Consider the following 14,533-nt stretch of genomic DNA (forward strand, 5'->3'; position numbering starts at 1 on the left):
GTAGATAGATAGATACATACATACATACATAGATAAGTTAAATACATACATATATGTAGTTGGCCCTTGAACAACATGGATTTGAACTACACAGGTCAACTTAATGCAGATTTTTTTTTCAATAAATATACTACAGTCCTGTAAATGTATTTTCTCTTCCTTTGATTTTCTCAACATTTTCTTTTCTCTAGCTTACTTTGTTGTAAGAAAACTTTAGCATATTATAATACTATAATATATATCACAAACAAAATTGTGTTAATCTACTTTATATTGTCGGTGAGGCTTCTCTGGTCAACAGTGGGCTATTAGTAGTTAAGTTTTGGGAGTACCAAAAGTTATATGAAGATTTCTGGCTGAGTAGGTGCACAGCACTCCTAACCCCCATAGTTCAAGGGCCAACTCTGTGTAAATTGTCTAAATTACATTATTCCTATGTCTATGTTTGAATACTCAACAACTCTTAAGCAATGGATATTTGGTTTCTGTCTGCTGAGATAACTGAATCTAAAATTTATCATTTATAACTTTAGTAAAAACCTACTGTCTGGTCTTTCCCTAACTGAAGAATGTCATTAGAACTTTTCTTACACCTCGCTACAGATTTGAGTAAGAGAGAAACTTTCCTACAATCGGTAACTAGGAATTGGAAGGAATCAAGGATAAGGATGTTTTTGGTATGCATATCGGAAAAAAGATTTCCTAACATAAAAAGCATGGATCTGTGAGAGATGAAAGATGGTAGCTGGTGTGTGTACACTTCCAAAGGGAAAGGGGGAAAAGTGGTGGTCAAGACCTTAGTCAAAGAGTTTTTCACATCAACCACCAGGTGATTCATCTGCTCAGGACTTGGGTAAAAATAACAGCAATGATAATAATATGTAATGTTGATTGAACACTTATCGTTTTCCAGGCACTCTAGGGAGAACTTTTTCTATGTTAACTCATGTTAAGATTGTGAAATAGGCAGAAGAGATTACTGGACACCTTTTCATTGGAATACCAGATACTCCTCTGTGGATGTTTGCATTTGACTAGACTGTTCCACAACTCAGTAGAGATAAAGGTTAGCTGAGAGTAATACAACTTATTCTTAACCACAGAAATGTAGATTATATCCAGTGGAATGCCATTGATTACCACCCTATAGATATTGGCCAGTTTTGCCAGCTTTGCATCCATCTGTAAATTCGTTTCTTCACTCCTTATCTGATTCTAGATATGTGCCCCTTGAACCAGTCCTAACATCCAGTGGGTCTCTAATGCGTCTATGAGTTAAGCACAATATTTGACACATGTTCATTCTGAAATTATATGAAAGTCACGATTTGATTCTCTTTTAAAATTTAACCTTTAACACTCACCTTATCTTTGGAATAGTACTATGTAAAATGGGAGCAGAGTTGATGAGGGCCTTCCAGCAAGTGGACAAGGAGAGACAGTGAACCACCAACCCATACACAGATTCGATCACTTTATACGCACTCCCTCACAGTACATGATACTTCTTCTCCAGCATTCCAACCTATATAAGTAATGAGTGAACAAGAACTCGGTTAGAAGGCAGTCCACTCCAAAGTTGGGAAACTATGTTTCGGCAGATATTTCCTATACTGAAAGGAATTTTCTCTTTCTGAAATGTCAGTCAGTCTCCTATGAAAAAGGCCTCCTCCTTTCTCTACAAAAAAGTCTTTTAAGCGTTTGAAGGCAAATATGTGATATCCCCACAGTCTTCTCCAACACAAAATACACTAACCTCGCCCTTATTTGAGATGATTTCAAGACCTCCCCACTATCCTGTGCCTTCTTGTTGTGCTCCAGTTCATAACATCCATCTAGAAACATGGCACCTAGAGTTGGAAACTATATTCCGACTCACCTAGAAGATCGTTCCTGTGATCTGAGCCCTACAAATGTGTGAAACGCTAAAGAGCCCCATGTTTACAATATGGAGTGTGCCTATGATTTGCTAAAATTCCTTCATGTCAATGAATCTGGTACCAGTTCTTTTTGTCTTTTATATGTATTCACTATGTAGAGCAGAAGATTCTTTTTAATATGTACTCTTACTTATTTTTAGTTAGATGTATCAAAATCATTCATCCTAAAGTTTAGTAATCCCCTTTGTTCAATTTTTCTTGGGAAAAAAAAAAGACACTGCTATCTTCTGTTTATGTTGAATTATTTTTCTACTAACAAATTAACTCAAAAGATTAAAATTTGTCAAACTCTCTATGTGATTTAATACCCAATGGTCAGATTATTCCAATGTGATAAAGAATTCATTTTGACACTAAACTAACAATCAATCAATATTTATTGCTATTCTTCATACTTGTTTAAGAATTCATGCTGATGAATTCCACACTTTTGACAGATCTTTTGCTAGAAAGCTAGCCAGTTGTGGGAATCCAATGTGGTGATGACAAGAACCCACGGGCCTCTGAGATGCTAACAAAGCTGCAGAAGATTATCCCAAAGAAATACCCTCAAAGGCCCTTGGGCCTGTAATTAAAGTGATCAACTACCCGCTCCTATAACTCTCCATCTCCCAGCCCCTGACCAGGCCAGCCCGTGAAAGCCTAACCTGTAATCAGAATGGGGGAAAAAATAACAAAGCAGAGAACAGGAAACTGTGGATATCTTCTCTACCAGATGTCCCTCTGCTCAGTGAAGTTTCAAAAACACGGGAGCTTTAAATCTGACTTCTTTCCTTATAGAACTCAGCCCACCCTCCCTGCTGAGCTCATTCAGGGGCAAACAGACAGCCCCTCCCTGAAGGTTATTAGCACGACTTATCCTTGTTTTTCAGCCATTGTTAATTATGCACAGGACACACTCAAGCTCTATCACATGTTGCCAAAATAACTGTTGGATAAAGGAAAAATACAATCAGCCCACTAGTTCATTGATCTTCATGATATCCAGACACTGATTTTTTTTAACCACATTGATTTAAATAAGGACATTTTGACATCTTGTAGAGACAGAATCTAAATTCTTCAATGTTCTTCAATATAAACATATTGCTTATCATATGAGTTCTTCATGACATGTAAAGGCCCCTTTGATACTGTAAAACCATCATAATCATGGGGAAACAGATATTGAAAGAGGAGGCCATAGGCCAAAGGTCACTAGCAAGGTCAGGGATGAAATCAGATTTAAGAGTGAAAGTTTCCACTTTGTTAGTCATTATTCCCCAGCGAGACTCCAGAACATCCTGTTAGATCTTGTTATGTCTACATTCAAAGTGAATTTCTATCCTTAGCAAGTAAGGAAACCATCTGAGTAACATCACAGAATTCAATTATCCAATTTGATTATTTGGGGTATAGAAATGTGGATCACTTTCTCAAGGTCAAGTAACACCCTCAATGTTTCTCTTTAGTTAAATCTGGCTAACTCCTTATACCTAAAATGAGTTCCTAGTTCGCTATTGATTTCATTCCCTTGGGAGAGCCAGAGGTAGGAAATTCTGACAGAATTCCTTGACCATCTGTTCTGCACACCTAGGCCTTCGATTTCTGAGTGAACAGCATTTATATTCATTTGTGTACCACTTTAGCTGATGTCTGGAAAACCCCTTCATACATACACAAGAGGCTTGGGTGGGCAATAAAGCTTTTTCATTTGAACAGAGAACTAAACTGGCACCCCCTTAACACAGTTGATGTAGCCATAAGGTTAGAGCAGTCACTTGGCTATTCAAACCTGTTAGAAAAAAAAAGGCGGGGGTGGGGGGGAGCGGGGAACTGTGCATGTATCTCCCATGGAGCAGACCAATCCACAGCCCACAAACAGTGCTCAAAGAGATGAGAAGAGCTGCCTGGTGACAAAGCTGTCTTCAGGACAGGGCTGGTCCAGGAGTTCACAAGAGCTAAAGAGCAGGTCATCCATCATCCACCCTGGCTGACAGAACAAATAAACCATTTTTTTGTTTCCTTGAGATGCTTGCAGAAAGAGCTCCTGGGCCCTAGCATGCACAGAGCAAGCTGCTCAGAGCCAGTTGTGTCCAGGCCTCTCAGATCAAAGATGGGTTTGGGGCAAAAGGAAGTTTTGAGTTTGACAGGATTTTCCTGGACACGTTCGAAACAGGAATAACGTGACAGGCCAGGAGCAACAAACTCAACGGCATGAGGCTCTTAAGGGTGACACGGTTGGGTGCATGGGGGCAAATTCTTCAGGGTCCGAGGTGGTCCTGATTTAAAGAAAAGCTTCAAGGCTGGAGACTGGCCCTCAGCGCAGTAATCCACAAAGTTTGTGGTGAGACTTAGAAGTACAAGGAGGGAGGAGGGGAGGCAGATTAAAGTAAGCAAACGAATTCTTTGACGTATGCCTTATGAGTTTTGACACTTTGATAGGAAGAATCTGTTACAGTGCTTAAAAGTTCCGAGCTCACCCCGCAGGGTATGGGGGAAAGGAGCAAAAAGTTCAAAGCGAATAATTACCTGTTATTGATGTATTATATTTAAAGACCCTGGCTGAGGATTAAAGACACTCTCAAGGCCGTTACCAGCCTGCAGTAAACAAGTCATGTTTCAGAGAGGAGGAGGAGAAAAGAATTTCAGAAGGATTTCCTCCATCAGTCTGGAACCCTCTGTAGGTAAGGCAGAGTGTGCATATCTGCCTTCCACAGAAGGACACATTTCAGACCAGAAAAAAGAGTCATCAGATACTCCCAGAGCTTGGTCTTGGTCCCTGGGGTTTCCTCCTATGAGCTTTACTCTCTTTCAAGGACTTTGTCTAACTAACCATTATGTGTCTGGCACCACAGGATTGCAACCAGTAGGGATGAAATGGATTTTAGTTGGTTGGGAGTGGGGGGTAGGTGGGTGGTTTCCTAGTTGAACTCAATTTCTTTTTTGTTTACACTTAAAGTTTAAAAAAAAAAAAAAAGGTGCCTAGGGGGTTCAGTTGGGTGAGTGTCTAACTCTGGATTTCAGCTTAGGTCATGATTCCAGGGTCATGGAATCAAGCCCTGCATTGGGGTCTGCACTGAGTGTGGAGCCTGCTTAGGATTCTCCCTCTCTTTCCCTCTGCCCCTCTCCCCTGCTCATGCTCGAAAGGAAGGAAGGAAGGAAGGAAGGAAGGAAGGAAGGAAGGAAGGAAGGAAGGAAAGAAGGAAGGAAGGAAGGAAGGACAGAAGAAAGAAAGAAGGAAAGAAAGAAAGAAAAGAAAGAAAGAAAGAGGAAGAAAGGCTTTATCCCTGAGGTAACTGGTGCAGACTGATTACCAGACCAGCACGTCTTCCCTGGTGCAGGCCTTGAAAAAGGATGGTCTCTCCTGAATAGTTCCCCAGAGGCAACCACTGGGTATCTCCCTCAAGGATGCACTTGATGGTTCCCTGTTCCTGTTTCCCTCTCTGTGGTATCTGATCTCTCAGCTGAGGACTATTATTCTAATGAAAAACACTTCCAGGAAATCAGTCCAAGACAGATTTAATTTGATGTGGAAAAGAATTTCAAATGCACATTATGTCCATCGGAAATTATGACCAGCTTTAGCTTTCAAGTACCCAGATCTGAAGATGCCACAGTGCTTTGAAGGACACAGGGAGGGGTACTTCCTTGCTTTTTGGTTCTGGTTGGTGTTTTTTTGTTTTTTGTTTTTCTTTTTTCAGGAAAAACTGGAGAAGAAAAAGAAGAGACGTCCTTCCCCTCCCCACAGGTGAAAGACAGTTCTGATCAACATAATCACAACCTTTGCACAGGCAGTGCCTAGCCATGCACTAAAGCCACAAGGCTACATGTGGCTGCTGGAGGCAGCATGGCAGAGCCCAGCCTGCACAGCACCTGGTACCCAGAGGCCACCTCTCCCAACCCACACTCTCCTCTAGCACTCCTCTCTGCCCAGGAGCCTTCAGCCACTCCACCTCAAAGCTCTGAGCTGAGAGTCAAGACATCCCCAACCCCTCTTCACTTGACTTTCCAAATCCAGTCCCCATGCGTGCCCTCAACAAACCATGCCCTATATCCTCCAGGTTTGTCCAAAGCTTGTCACCAGAAGACACTTCACCATGCCATGGCCAACCCTTCTCTCCACCCCCACCGTCCCAGAAGGGGACAATTTTTAGAGCAAAAAGGGACCTAATCAGCACTGTACCAAAGTCCCAGGATAATAAAATAAAAAGATTAGATGTACTTACATGCCACTGCCTCTCATCTCTCAGCTTTTCAAGACCTAACCTCAAGCTCCTTCTTATTTGTGCTTCCTGTGTACTGGACTCAGAGGACACACAGATAGGGCAAGGCTTCTGCCCTAGAAATTCAGATAGGTATGCAAAGACATTAAGAACCACCATGGTGCATGCTCTGTCTCCATTTATATATTTTCTTATTTTGGCAAAATATATATGACAAAATTTGCCATATTAAGCATTTTTAAGTGTTCTATTCAGGGGCATTAATTATACTCACAGTGTTGTGCAATCATCACCACTGGTTCCAAAACTTTTCATCATCCTGCACAGAAACTCTGTACCATTAGGCAATAGCTCCCCACCCCACCCCCAGCCCCTGGTAACCTCTACACACTTTCTGTCTCTCTAAATTTGCCTATTCTATATATTCCATGTAAGTTGGAATTGTACAATACTTTTTCTTTCATGGCTGGCTTCTTTCACTTAGCATAATGTTTTCAAGGTTCATCCATGTTGTGTATGTATCAGATATTTATTCTTTTTAAGATTGAATAATTTCCCACTGTGTGTATGTCCCCCATTTTGTTTATCCATTCATCTGTTGGTGGATACTTGGGTTGCTGTGAATAATGCGGCAATGACACGGGTGTGTAAGTATCAGCTTGAGTCTCTGCTTTCAATCCTTTCAGGTATATACCTAGAAGTGGGGCTGCTGAGTCATCTCTCTATTTATATTTGATGGATAAATGAATGAACAAGCATTTTCAGTAGAGACACCAATTCGTGCAAAGGCACCAGGGTGCAGCACAGCCATTTGGAATGGCTCCTCTCAGGGACCCACAGATGAGGCCACAGGGGCAGGAGCTCTCCTGAAAGCCCATTTCCATCCCCTGAATGTGCTTAATCCAAGTAAACTCCCAGGAATAGCCAAAATGGGACTGGTTCCCAAATATTCCTCTTTCTTGACATCCAAGACAGAGGTCACTCAAAGAAGTAAAATACCCATGGACTGTTGACAAAGTGGCCTTAACTCCACCTCTTTTTCTGTCAATCCAGAAAGATCTCCAGCTAAGGAGACATGTTCTTTGGGAACAATCATTCTTATGTATAAGAGAAGACCAATGTTCAGCATTTCATTCTGAACACCTCTGTTGCCCACTCCTCAGTCAATAGAAACAAGTTATCAGAGGTAGAAGAGTCTTCTGCAGCCTCTGTCTCATGGATGCATCCCAGGGTGGATCAGCTGACTTGTGATGAGCTCTATTAGCCAGAGCAAAAATATGGGAAGAGAGAGGATTTGGGGAAGATGATGCCTTTGTTTTTCGTATAAAGACTGATAAGTGACACCCAGGGGAAGAGTGGGGGCAGAGGACAGATCTCCAGGGAAAGGTCAACCTTGAGAGACAGCTGTGAGGATCATGGACACATGGGATGAGACAAATCAGCTAGGGATATAGCTTCAAAAAAGAAAGAGTCCCAAGACCAGAAGTCTGATTAATTCCATTTGAGAGATAAGTCATCAGAGAGAAGAATAGCAAAAAATAGCAGACAAGGGAAGTGGTTCAGGGAGAGGTGATCAACAGAAGCCAAAAGCCCTGACGCATGGTGCAAGGGAAGGATTTATGGGGTCTGAGAGCTGCAAACAGTCTCAGGAGAGCAGGGGCCATGATAGACATGTTGAACAGTAAAGGGAAGGGATAAATTGGGTTCTGAGCCACCACATTCGGTAACCGATGCAACACATGGTAGGTTGTCAAATGTCTGTCACATCTGTAAATGAGGGAATAAATACCCACTTACAAAGAAGCAATTAGGACTATTGTCACTGCTAAACATATGACCATCTATATTAAGAGTAGGAGGGGTGCCTGGGTGGCTCAGTCTGGTAAGTGTCCAACTTTGGCTCATGATCTCTTGATTCATGAGTTCAAGCTCCACATCTGGCTCTGTGCTGACAGCTCAGAGCCTGGAGCCTGCTTCAGATTCTGTGTCTCCCACTCCCTCTGCCCCTCCCCCTCTCATGCTCACACACTCTCTCTCTCAGAAAAATAAATAAACATCAAAAAAATTTTTAAAAAGAGTGGGAGATGGGCATATTTGCAATTGCTAATTAGTTACAGAAAAGCCTCAAGTTTTTTTTCAAGTCAGATAAACACTATTTAATGATATGACCGTCAAGTTGCCCATGTTTATAATAAATTCAGTGAATCAAACCATGAAGTACACTGGACAGTGATTATTAGACACTCAGGCTTTGAAGATCTGATGATCTGGAAGAGTAGACCTTATTCTGACTCAGGCCCACCTCACTGAAGGCAGAGCCAATAGTCTAAATACTTGTGGGTTATCTCACACGTTTAAGAATATGGATGAAAACATAAAAGATGATGACCAGAGAGAGGACAGCCATCTGAATTATGGGCCTGTTTACCTCAGGATATTAAACTGAGAACTTTCTTCAATCCTTTCAGTGGCCATGAGCCGAGGAGTGTGTTGAAGCCAACTCCATGCACTTGACATACGGAAAAATGAAATAAAATTAAAATCAGTCTCCCACATTACAAAATAAAATACCTCACCTCCTTATACCTTGCCTTAGCTCCAGAATGGGTCTTACTGATAACCTGAGACTCTCACTCACTGGAAACACTAGAATCAAGTCACACAGATGCAGTGTTCCACTGAGGGCTCCTGCACACCTCTGTCACTTTGAGACTAGTGACGGGGACGGGGGACAAAGGTAATAGACCCTCTGAACTGACCTTTCTCTCTCCAACCTCCATGTCTCAGTCCCACAAGTCTGTCAACTTACTCTTCCTAAAATGCTATTTTCATCCCATTACTATATACCTCAAAAGTCCTCAGTGAGTTTTTATTTCCAGTTAAAAAACCATGCAAACTCCTCAGGCTCGTTCCATGCTAATTTTAGATTCCCTAGATTCTTGTCTTAACCGTCTTCCATGAATTCTCCAACCAAACTGACTTGCCATTGTACTTCAGAAACTCGACCCAGTGATCCTGCCTCAGTGCCTTGTCTCATGTGAGCCCCTCCCTGAAGGGTCTTCCTCCACTAGTGACCTCATCCATGACCTTCCTCCTCATGGGAAGATACATATCTAATCTAAGCTTCTTGAGGATGTAGGCTGGGCATCAAATTCTTGTGTTTCCCACTGTGTGGTGTGGTGCCTCACAAAGGCTCAGAAAAAATAATTGAAGGCATGAATTAAAAAGTGAATCCATAGGGGCACCTGGGTGGCTCAGTCAGTTAAGTGTCTGACTTCAGCTCAGGTCATGATCTCACCACTTGTGAGTTGGAACCCCGCATCTGGCTCTGTGCTGACAGCTCACATCTCTGAGCCTGGAGCCTGCTTTGGATTCCGTCTCTATCTCTGCCCCTCCCCGCTCACGTTCTCTACCTACCTCTCTCTCTCTGTCTCTGTCTCTCTCTCTCAAATATAAATTTTTAAAAACATTAATAAAAGAGTGAAAAGATAAAATAAACTCCAAAGTTGCAATGATTTTTGGAAAATAGGTGTATTCACTGGGAGGCTTTGAACCTGCATTCAAACTTCCTCACACAGTAAAGAATATGCTATTTCTTATTATGACACGTAACCAGAAGCACAGCAAGAGGAAGAGTATCAGAGCTGGTTGATAAATGACTCAACACTGCCATCAGCAATGCAAGCCTTTCCTATCTCCCTGTCCCACACCCATCCAGCTGGCTTCATCCTAAGTGAGTGGCTTGGCGGCTGTGAGGGTGGCTGCCAGCAGCAATGGGGGTCATGAATGTTTTTGTTCGAATCTGGTAGGAGGTAGCACACTTTCCGACAGGCATCCCAGGGAAGCGCCCTGCGGACTACAGCAGCTTGGACTACAATTAGGGGTAAAGTCAGACCACTTAAGACATGTGGACTGCCCTAGATAGTTTGCTTTTTTTTTTTTCTTTTCTTTTTCTTAACATTTACTTTTTATCAAGAAACACAGAGAGACAGAGCATGAGGAGGGGAGGGGCAGAGAGAATGGGGAGACGCAGAATCCGAAGCAGGCTCCAGGCTCTGAGCTGTCAGCACAGAGCCGGACGCGGGGCTCGAACCCAACAAACTGCTAAGTCATGACCTGAGCTGAAGTCGGACGCTTAACTGACTGAGCCACCCAGGCGCCCCTGCCCTAGATAGTTTTCTAACAAGACCAGACAACACTCTTGCTAACAAGTTGTGCCAACAAGAGGAAGGGTGATGGTAAATGACGCTCGGGAGATAATCTGAGGCCCTAGCAGGACTAGAAAGGAAATCACAATGCTCTGGCATGCATTACCTCATCCAATCACAACGCCGCGAGGTAGGCACGATTGCTCCCATTTCACTGAAGAGAAAACTTGAGACACAGCAACGTCTAGTAACTTGTTTTAGCTCACACAGGTTTTAAGCAATAGAGCCAAGATTTAAAAGTTGGGTTCCTAATAACTTCATGGCTTCCAAAATGACCTAACTGGGAGGCTGTAGAAAAATGCTACACTCCTGTTTACCAACGACAGGAGCCAAGAATTCCTGACATTAATCATTCCTTAAAGGAGAAATCAGCACCACCACCCCGCCCACTCCACCCTCCAATAAGCAAAAACATAAAAGTGTTATTTGGGAACACTTATTATCACTTAACATGCCTGAAATTAGGTAATCAGATTAAAAATTAATCATAAAAAAACAAATAAATGGGGATTCCAATAAAAGCTAAATAGTGCCAGGCACTATCCTAAGCACCTCTCATGTATTTTTATTATTAAAATTCACAAAAACCCAGTGAGGTCATACTATTTCCAATTTACAGATTAAGAAAGTGAAGCCCAGGGAGGTTACATAACTTGCCTAAGGTTAACTAGCCAACAATTGGCAGAACTAAAATTTGGACCTTCCTCTTAAAACCTATTCCATATCCCCTCCATACATTAATAATTATTGTATCTGTTATCTCTATCACAAACCCGATTGGGTTCCAAGCAAATTAGGAACGAGTTTCTTTTCCCATCTGTCTCAGGAAAAGAAAAAGGAGATGGCAAGTATGGCCTCTTTAAACCAGGCAATTTTCTTGAAATGCTTGGGCCTTCAAAGCGTGCGTTCTCAAGGTGGGAAACATCACCCATTGAGGCACAAATTAATTCTTTGGGGCCCCAAAACACAGATATTATAATGGTTTGTGGCTTTCCAAAGCTGGATGCTACCCATCCAAAGCTTCCTCCTCTGAGTATTTCATTTCCTTCAATAGGGAGAACTTTAATTTAAGCTAATTTTTCTCCTAAGGGAGGTGACAATGAAAAAAGTGGTTGAGAAACACAGCAAGAATCCACTGGGAAATGAACCAAGATTGAAAATGGCCTGGGGGCCCCACCTGTACCCACGTTCCTTCCCTGAGTCTGGGCAATGTTGGCTGCTAACCAGGTCTGTTCCAAACCTGCACAGCCCAGAGCTTGGTCATCTTGGGGCACCTTCTGAGATGGGGCACACTTTGGGAAATGCTGCTTCAGACCATAGTCCCCAGCACCAGGCTTGCCTGGCACTCAGGATGTGGTGGGAGAAAGAGACAATCCTTGCTGCTTGCATTTTCTTTCTTGCCTTCTGAATTAGGAATGACCCGATGCTCAGCTCTGCTCCGACCAGGCCGAACCTTGGAAAAACCTCCACAACAGAAAAGTAGAAAGAGGAAAGCATCTGTCTACACGGTTTTTGTTCCCCTTGCAATCTACACGCAGCAGCCAGACCCAGCCACACACCTCTTCCCCAAACACACACTCTGCCTGCCATTAGTACATCCCGAAGGGTTTCAGACTTGTGTCCATGAGGACATGGGGATTGATTTATTCAGCAGGAACGTGGTTACAGACAAGGGAGAAGGAAGAGGGGAAAGAAGCAGAACTCTGCCAGGAATTCCTCTTGCAAAGGGAATCTGCTGAAGAAGACAAGGAGAAATGGAGACCCGGGAGATGGAGTGAATCTCCAAAATTGCAGGGACTTAACAGCAAGGCTGAGCACAGAGCCCTGAGAGCCTACCTGGGGCGCTCTGGGCCAACTTGCACAACCTCTTACACCCAGGGGTTCTTTTAATAGCACGCACTAAAAGAAAATACTCCAGAACATTGAAATTGCCTGAGCACTGGCACCCTTTATAAGGATTTCTGTGCTGCACATTCTCATTTCCTTCACCCAGCAGGACCACCTTCTTTGTTCAGATTTCACCCACTCCTTGCTGTAACAAAGCATTTCCAAGCTGGGATTCTGGAGGAGGTTTACAGGCTACCTTTGACCACCTCCTCCCTTTCCCTTCTTAAGCTCAGTGGGTATTTTCCGAGTGCAGGCATTTGGTTTGGCCCTCGCATCCTTGACTGATGAAACGGACATATCTCCAGCAGGATATTTAGTTTGCTTTGCTGTCCCCTAAAGATATCTGTACTGGATTGTTCATGGCCAAGGATCTTAACCTCCCTCACTTCAGAAATTGCGCCCAAAACTGCAAGAACCCCTCACTGCACAGCATCTTGCTTTATGTGGCATTTCCACTGACATCTATAACAATCAAATTCAAAGTTTAATTTCCATCTTTGGGAGCATTAAGTATTTTCATCAGTGATTTTTATTTTATTTAGTGATTTTTTTAGTACTTTTTCTAAAAAAAAAAGTATTTTGGATGTAAGCATGTGTGCAAGGGCAAGGGTACTGAATGATGTTTCTTTGATTATCCCACTTAATCAGCAACCCCAAATGTCACCCCAGAGCATCTTACGCATTGCTAAACCATGTGTTTGCAATCGGCAGTTGTTCTGTGAGCCGGGCTAGCATATGTTTTTGGCTTTTGAATTCAATTTCAGCAACCTTGAGAAGGCACAACATAGCTGGGCAGGAATTTGAATGGTATTAGCTTAATTCGGATTCTATAGAAGCCAGATAACCATCTACCCCTCTGTCTGTTCCAGGACATCCATTTGCACATGCACACCAATCGCTCACTTAGTTCTGGGCCTCTCAGGCATGTACAGATAAAGCCAAGAGAGCAAATAAGTACACTGTCTGATTGATTGAAGGGTGTGTCTGCAAGAAAAAGCCTGGACATTTCTACATGATGAGGATAATGAAGCCGGCAAGGTTTCTGCCGAGCTCTGGCTTTTAATTAGTCAGTGACGCTTGATAAATTGCTCACCTCTTGGGCTGTATCCTCAGACATCTGGAGGGAAACTGGAAGGGAAATGTCCTGTTCATTCCAAAGAGCCAGATGTGTGCCATCACGCAGAAGGAATGTCCAGATGCCGGACGTCTCCACTGTATTCCTCCAAGCAAGCCTTTCCTGTAGTCTTTTTGAAAGTCAGATGAAGAACTTCTCTTTTTTAAAAAATGTTTTTAATGTTTATTTATATTTGAGAAAGACAGAGAGCGAGTGGGGGAGGGGCAGAGAGAGGGAGACACAGAATCTGAAGCAGGCTCCAGGCTCTCAGCTGTCAGCACAGAGCCCGACGTGGGGCTCAAGCCCACGGGCCACGAGATCATGGCCTGAGCCAAAGTTGGAGGCTTAACTGGCTGAGCCACCCAGGTGCCCCTAGATGAATAATTTTTGAGACTTTCTACGACTTCAAACTCTTTAAAAGAGATAGGGGAATAGATAAATAACTCATTTTATTATGAGAAGTCTTTAGTCTTTCTTTTTCAAATGAAAATTCCACATTTAAATGGACTTCATTACATACATGGAGTGTGTAAGAGTATTTGCCTGAGTGTGTGTGTGTGTGTGTGTGTGTGTTGGTTACAGCAGGGATTGTGAAACAAGGCTACCAGTCATCATTACCTGAAAATCTTTCTGGAAACACAGATTCCTGTTCAAAACTGGATCTATTGAACTAAATAAAGTCTCTAGTTTTGGAATTCAGAAATCAGTATTTTTTAAATGCACCCAGTTGGTTGTGGCATTGGAGCAGAGTGGCATTTGGGAACCAGAGAGTAAGGAGCATATACTAATACTAATACTAATACTAATACTAATACTAATACTAATACAATACTAATGGTCAACTTTCATTGAACTCATACCATGTGCCAGGCACTATTCTAAGTATTTGACAGACACCTGCTTTTAGCCTTGACCAGCACCATATTATGGAGGTGCTACAGTAGCTCCATTTTAAAATTGAGAAAACTGAAGCTCAGTCACAAAGCTTAGCAAGTGGTGAGGCTGAACATCCAAGATCTGAGGCTAAAGGCTTGGTTCTTGTTCAATTACAAGCTCCTGCCAGGCCAAGGCAGACGTCATTCCCTGAACACTTCCCCTCAGCTCTGAAGTCTCCAGTTGATTAGAGCTGAATCGGGAGATTAATCTATCCTTTGATCTAGCCCAACCTGTTTGTTTTAC

At 42.7% G+C, this 14,533-nt stretch overlaps 1 long non-coding RNA gene across 1 annotated transcript in view; it reads right to left on the reverse strand.

Moving 5' to 3' along the window:
• Nucleotides 1–13,413, reverse strand: part of LOC144243200 (uncharacterized) — a 61,043-nt gene extending 47,630 nt beyond the window's left edge. Inside the window, exon 1 of the long non-coding RNA XR_013338568.1 lies at nucleotides 13,334–13,413. This is a non-coding gene — a long non-coding RNA (uncharacterized LOC144243200). The remainder of the gene's footprint in view (nucleotides 1–13,333) is intronic.
• Between the last annotated feature and the right edge of the window lie 1,120 nt (nucleotides 13,414–14,533).

This window comes from Crocuta crocuta, unplaced genomic scaffold (genome assembly GCF_008692635.1).
Source record: "Crocuta crocuta isolate KB4526 unplaced genomic scaffold, BGI_CrCroc_1.0 scaffold26, whole genome shotgun sequence".
NCBI classification, from domain to species: domain Eukaryota; kingdom Metazoa; phylum Chordata; class Mammalia; order Carnivora; family Hyaenidae; genus Crocuta; species Crocuta crocuta.